This window comes from Alosa sapidissima, chromosome 2 (genome assembly GCF_018492685.1).
Source record: "Alosa sapidissima isolate fAloSap1 chromosome 2, fAloSap1.pri, whole genome shotgun sequence".
NCBI lineage: Eukaryota > Metazoa > Chordata > Actinopteri > Clupeiformes > Clupeidae > Alosa > Alosa sapidissima.
In genome coordinates this window covers 15567974-15574694 of record NC_055958.1, presented here as the reverse complement: position 1 = coordinate 15574694, position 6721 = coordinate 15567974, and the positions used below count along the sequence as shown (strand labels likewise).

The following is a 6721-nucleotide window of genomic DNA, read 5'->3' as shown; positions in this document are numbered from 1 at the left end:
CTTACTGACATCTGGTCTGGCCCATGGACTATGAAAGGCAAGTAAGGAGACATGAAGGACATTAAACATTAAATGTTGGCAATGTCATTAAGGGGGTTAATCTCCAAACTAGCGGTTAAGCATCTTTCCATCTGGGAAAAATGATGATGAGGTTATTTTATTGACATGTTATCTCCATCTTGGAAAATTATGATTAGGTTATTTTATATAATTATGAATTGTACTGTATGTGTTGGTCTAAGACCCCATTTCAAAACGTCTCCATTAGGTGTAAGAGCCAAAAAAGTTGCCCCATGGACCATGGTCAATATCTACAGAAAATACAGTATATTGAATCATTTTCCAAGTCATGTGCATGCTCAGTTTCAATGAGTGATTACCAATCTATCAGCTTCTTATCACATTGCTTATCATACTGTTTTCACTTTCACTTGAACACATACACATACACTTTCTCCCAGAGTATAAATGGCAGGGTTGGAGTATGCTTCTTTACTGGGTTCAACCTCACCCGAGTAAGCATGATGAAGTGGACTTTTGTTCTGTGTGCCCTGGTGGCTTTCTCCGAGTGTATTCGGTGCGTCTCATATCGACCCCTATTGGGTCATCTTTTCTTAACACCACAGATATGTGTGTTCATACCTAATTCCTTCTTTGTGTGTGTGTGTGTGTGTTTCAGGGTGCCCCTGTTCAAGGGTAAGACAGCCCGGCAGGCGCTGCAGGAAAGGGGTCTTTGGGAGGAGTACAGGAACAGGTTCCCTTACCAGCCCATGGTCAAGTTCCAGGCACAGAATGGCGTTGAGAGCATGACCAATGATGCTGATGTTAAGTTAAGGATTCTAGAGTGCTAACAAGAAGAATATACTGCCAGTTCAGCTAGCTGGATGGATATATATTGTTCTTATTAGCACAAGAAGAAATGAAGGGATTAAAATCTGTATGAAGTAGATTTTAACTGTCACACTTTGCATCCATAATGTTTATTAACGACTGTATTCTTTTTCTTAATTTCAGCTGTCTTATATGGTGTCATCTCCCTGGGAACTCCCCCCTAGTCCTTCAAGGTTATCTTTGACACTGGCTCCTCTAACCTGTGGGTGCCCTCTGTGTACTGCAGCAGTGCCGCTTGCAGTGAGTACGGCCAAAGTCCTTTTAGGCAAGTCCCTCCACTCGGTGGCCATATACCAACGTTTTATGGGCACTCATCGGGCACAGTCTTTGGGTCGAACTGCGCGTGTGCAAGGCTTCACGACACCAATCTTGCTCCAGCGGCGAGATCACAACACATGATTGGCACGATGTCTTCACAACACACCATATGATTGGCTCAATGTATTTACATCACATCACATGATTGGCTCAATGTATTCACATGTCGACGTTTTGCCGAGGAAGGGGTGGGATATGTGTAGACAACGGCCATATTGGCGTGACAAACTAGCCCCATGCATTTCTATGGAGTATTTTTTGAGTGCCGTGTCTCCACATTAGAAAGTCTCTGGTACGGCTGGTAGTGACATAGTTTAGGCCCTTAACTATGTCCAGCATTGCCTTCATTAAAGGTGCTCTAAGCAGTGCTGGGTAACGTCACTTCTGTTGACTTTCAAACAAAACAGAGAGCTAGCTCGCTACTTCCTCCCCCTCCCTCCCATGCTGCTCCCGTGCAATTGAAACTCTTCTAAATGAGCATCTCTTCTGTAATTTGGTGGAACAGTTTGTTATGTTTTTATGGCATAGGTTTGCCCAGGTTGTTTTTATTGCCGTTTTTGGAGCCTGGGCTGTCCACAGAGATTGCGTTTTTTTTACAGTGTATTCAGGACACAGACAGCTAACGGTTGGTTAGGTGATGTTTGCAGTAAGTGACATAAAATGTTTTAGCCTTAAAAACATGTGGCATCGCTTAGAGCACCTTTAAAATGGCTTGATCACCTGCTGTCTGAAATGGCACTAAAATGTCCCACTCTTTTAGGTAATCATCAGGAGTTCGACCCTCAGAGTTCCAGCACCTACCAGGCCACTCAACAGAGTCTTCAGATCGCGTACGGGACTGGCAGCATGACTGGAATTCTGGGTTATGACACCCTGGAGGTCATTATGGATCAATTAAACTGTTCTGATTGAGGTGTCAGAATTGTAGTAGAAAAATCAGTGCTGATAGTCCAGATGTCTTTTTTTTTTGGTATTTCACTCTGAGTCCCCATGTCAACATATAGTGGTTACTTCACCTGAATGAGATGTCTTCATTAGACAGCATTTAGACCTTGTGACTTCTATTCTTCAAGGTGGGCGGAATCACTGTGAGCAACCAGATCTGAGTGAAACCGAGGCCGCGTTCTTGGAGAACACGGTGGCGGATGGTATCCTGGGTCTTGCCTTCCCTGCCATTGCTGCCTCTGGAGCCACCCCCGTCTTCGACAACATGAGTCAGGGTCTGGTCTCCCAGAACCTCTTCTCTGTCTATTTGAGTGGGTGAGTCTGCCATGTTACAACCCTTGAAAGTCCAAAATCTTCTTATTTTTAACCAATAGCGGTTTCTTAAAGGTGCAAGTGGCTGAAAGATGAGCTAAATTTCTTGTCTGTTGCTTCAGGGACAGCGAGTCAGGCAGTGAGGTGCTGTTTGCTGAGACTGACTCTTCATACTACACCAGCAGCCTCACCTGGGTTCCTCTGACCTCAGAGACCTACTGGCAGATCCAGATGGACAGGTAGGTCCAATCCACAAACAGAGGCATACACTGAGGCACATATCAATCTGCTTTTCCCATATGACATTATCTTGTTGCGCCATTACAGTGTCACCATCAATGGAGATGCTGTTGCTTGTACTGGTGGATGTCAGGCCATTGTTGACACCGGAACCTCCCTCATTGTTGGACCTTCCACTGACATCAGCAACATGAATGCCGGGGTTGGTGCCACCACTGTCTCGTCTGGTGATGTAAGTATTTAAGAAATCTGACTTTGACTTTGACTTTATTAATTGACGGAGAAAAAAAACAAACAAAGAATTGTTTTACCTCAGGTGTGTCTTCCTTATAGGCAGCGGTATCCTGTGATGACATCCAGAGCATGCCCGAGGTCACCTTCAACATCCAGAGCATGCCCGAGGTCACCTTCAACATCCAGGGCCTGCCCGAGGTCACCTTCAACATCCAGAGCATGCCCGAGGTCACCTTCAACATCAACGCACAGGCTTTCACTATCCCAGCGTCTGCCTGTGTCTCAGGTAGGTGCACACAAAGCTATGAGCATATTATAGTTAGTGGTGGAATAAATGTCGTCCTAAGCTTTTACATGAGCACCATGATGTGTTTTACGGGATCCAGCTGTACCACTGGCTTTGGTAATGGAGGTACTGACCAGCTCTGGATCCTGGGTGACGTTTTCATCAGGCAGTTTTACACTATCTTTGACAGGCAGAACAATATGGTGGCTTTTGCTCCAATTACATAAATGTCATCCTACTGTAAGAAAATGTATCTGGCCAATTTAGAAAGAACTGTGATCATCTATGTATACAATGAAAAAAATCTATAAATAAAAGCAATGCAAAAAAAACTATTATCCAGTGTTTAATATTCACATGGCTGGATTAACAACATTCAAGCAAAATCTAATTTCTCAAAAAGCACGGTAGCAAGCATGAGTCTCTCTATTGAAATCTCTCTATTCACAATTGCTAAAACACATTTTTTGAAACCTTTCTCCCTTTTCTTAAAACTGTAAACACAAACACATTCTCAAACTACATTCACAAAATCTCTGAAGCTAGTGAATTACAGTTTTTCACAATTGATAAAACACATTTTTTTTAAAAACTTCCACCCTTTTCTTAAAACTGTAAACACAAACACCCATTCTCAAACTACGTTCACAAAACCTCTGACACTTCTTGCAAAACTGAACAATCACCTCAGAATGGTTTTAGCTGTGCTCAAAACCAAACAATGTCTTCAGATCATTCACAAAAATGCTCAGTTGCCTTGCTTTTTAATCCAAAATTGAGAAATGCTCAATTGGCACCACAGAAGATTATCCAATAATTAAAAAAAGTAATTTATGCTGGTCCTGGAATTTGATTGCCTTGTTTTGATGACTGTAGAAAGGGAATTTGAGTTATCTCTGCCATTCATGCAACATATCTAACATGGTTAGGCTATACTTCTCATTTCAAGCAGTGAGAATAACTAAAATTTTGCTTTTACAGACAAAGATCGTAGCCATTATTCTCAAACTATTTGCATTAAGTCTACACCACTGTAAGTGGAAGGAAAGGCAACCAGCAATGATGAGAACCATTTAAAGTCAACATACAATTTCACTATGGCTATATTTTGCTATATTAAATTGTGAGTGACCTTTGGCCTTTGGGGCCTACATTGTCCCATGAGCCATAACTGCAACCATTATATTGTTCTTTTGTTAGCCTTAAGCCTAGCTCAGTCATTGCATTGAACACATGAAGATCTATTGAGAACACCAAATCCACTAAAATATTAGTTATGTTGGTGAAAGTAATGTAAACGTAGTGTAATGCCTTACAATTCAAAGACAGTAATATTGTAATGTAACAAAATACTTTGAGATGACAGTAACAAGTAATAAATAATGCATTACGCTTTTGAAGTAACTTGCCCAAAACTGTGAGCGACATAGATTGTGCAACATAATTTCTTTACATTACATTACATTACATTTGGCTGACGCATTTTTAACCAAAGCGACTAACAACATTGTAAACATTGTTTAAGTTTTAAAGCAATTCTCAACAATTTTAGGACAATTTAAAAATGGTAGAGTACAGTAAGAATAAGTGCATCAGTAAGTGCATCAGTGAGTGCATAATTTCTATCTGAACAATTTAGTAAATACTTATGAACTTTTGAGATCATCCAATCATAGTGCTAGCAATGAATCACATGACCATCTGTGAGCTTCTGAATTTTTTGTCTAAATCTTTTTATTCTGAAAAAGATGGCAGCGTCACAACAGTGAAGTGAGGAAAAAGAGAGGCTTCTTATATCTTTTAACTCCACTAAGTGTTTATGTTGAAACCCAAACTGGGCATTGTACCTCCAGTGCTGCCATAGTCCACTTATTATAAGCGGCTTGTTTTTGGTGAAGTCGCGGGTTATGGTTTTGGGGGCGTGTTTTTTGTGCGGTCGCTTCTTTTGGGCTTGCTTTGTATCTGTTGTTTCTGCGTAGAATCCACGCAGCAACTACACGTACACAGGGCATTTTAACCTATGCCTCTGCGTCGACTATGCGCTGTAACAGTAGGCTCCTCTGTCATGACTGCCCCCAGAAATGTAACATCCGGGGTCGGAGAGTGGGCGCAAACTGTTTGGTCTTGGGCCTCTTCTTTTGTGCTTATTTTCAGAGACCTGATTCTTTGTTTTTCCTCACGTGACCTGGCAACACTGTTTAACTCATCAAATGCTTAATAAAAACAACTAACATCTATTTTGATGTACTGAGGTTGTTAAGAAGACATCGTTTTTTTTCCCCCTGTAGACTGTTAGCTACCAGTGCTCCGTTGAGATTGAATGGGATTTAGATAACTAGAGGTGGTTTTGCTAACAAAGTTATCACAATCAGTGAATATTCAACAAGGCCCTGCCTATTTATCAAAAGCGCTCTGCCAGAGGTTCACATTTTCACAAAGTGCAAGTGAGGCATAATAATGGATATCGCTACAAACATCACCAGTTTATGTGTAATACATGTCCATTTAAGCATTATCCACATAAATATGACACGTGCATTTTGGAGCCATTTATTATCATTTACAAGTGATTGTGATCCCTTTAAGCTCAAGACAGTTGTCAATTGTCAGTGACAGAAAATGTGTGATTCAGAAAAGATATCAGCCTATGGGCACATTGCTGTCAACAAGCACCTGAAGAGGAATGCTTCAGTTGTACCAAAATGTGTGCTCACTGAAAATCCTTCCCTCCTTATTTTGTGCACCCGCTGCACGTTGGACGACTCTTAGGGCCAAGCGCTGACAGGGGGCCCCCAGAGAGCCCAGAATTATTGTCCGTCTTAGGGCCCTAGTTTTCTAGCAGGGCCACTGCACACAGCTGTCTGTCAGTGTCGGTTGCTAACTAGCTAAACAAGCTAAGGTAATTTTGTACATGCACAAGTGTAGTTTCTATTAAATGTTAGCTGCTAAACATGATGCTTGTTATGTAAAACTGACTTTTGGGCCATTTTCAACATCATTTTTTGTTTTCCTGCTCGGTGACCTTGAGCAGCCCTGTTCTTCTTTTCGCTCCTGACCAAAAGGGTCTCGGCAGGTGACAACAACCCTTTCCCCTTCCTGAACCTCCATTCAGATGCGGTTTTACGGAGAGACTGTGATGAACAGAAAGGACCAGGGAGATAGAACATGTCTGTCACATGTCAGAAGATCTGAGGTAACACTTTACTTGACGGGTGAGTTCATAACACATTCTTAGCAGCTGTCATAAACTGCACATAAAGCATTCATGACATGTCATGAGACATGACTCAACATTCATATCAAACCTTTCATGAATGTGGAAGACAGAACGACGATAACTTGTCAAAATAAAAGTCCAACAATCGCAAAGTAGCATTGCCGTTACCTCTTACCTGATCACGTCACATCTGAGTCAATGGGCTAATCAGTGCCAAAAAGACAGAACATGGTCAAGCAAATAATTTTTGTTTCATAAAAATGTATTTGTTTTATGAT

At 41.5% G+C, this 6721-nt stretch overlaps 1 pseudogene; it reads left to right on the top strand.

Annotated features, from left to right (window-relative positions):
- Positions 1–524: 524 nt before the first annotated feature.
- Positions 525–3453, top strand: LOC121688587 (annotated as a pseudogene).
- Positions 3454–6721: the final 3268 nt, after the last annotated feature.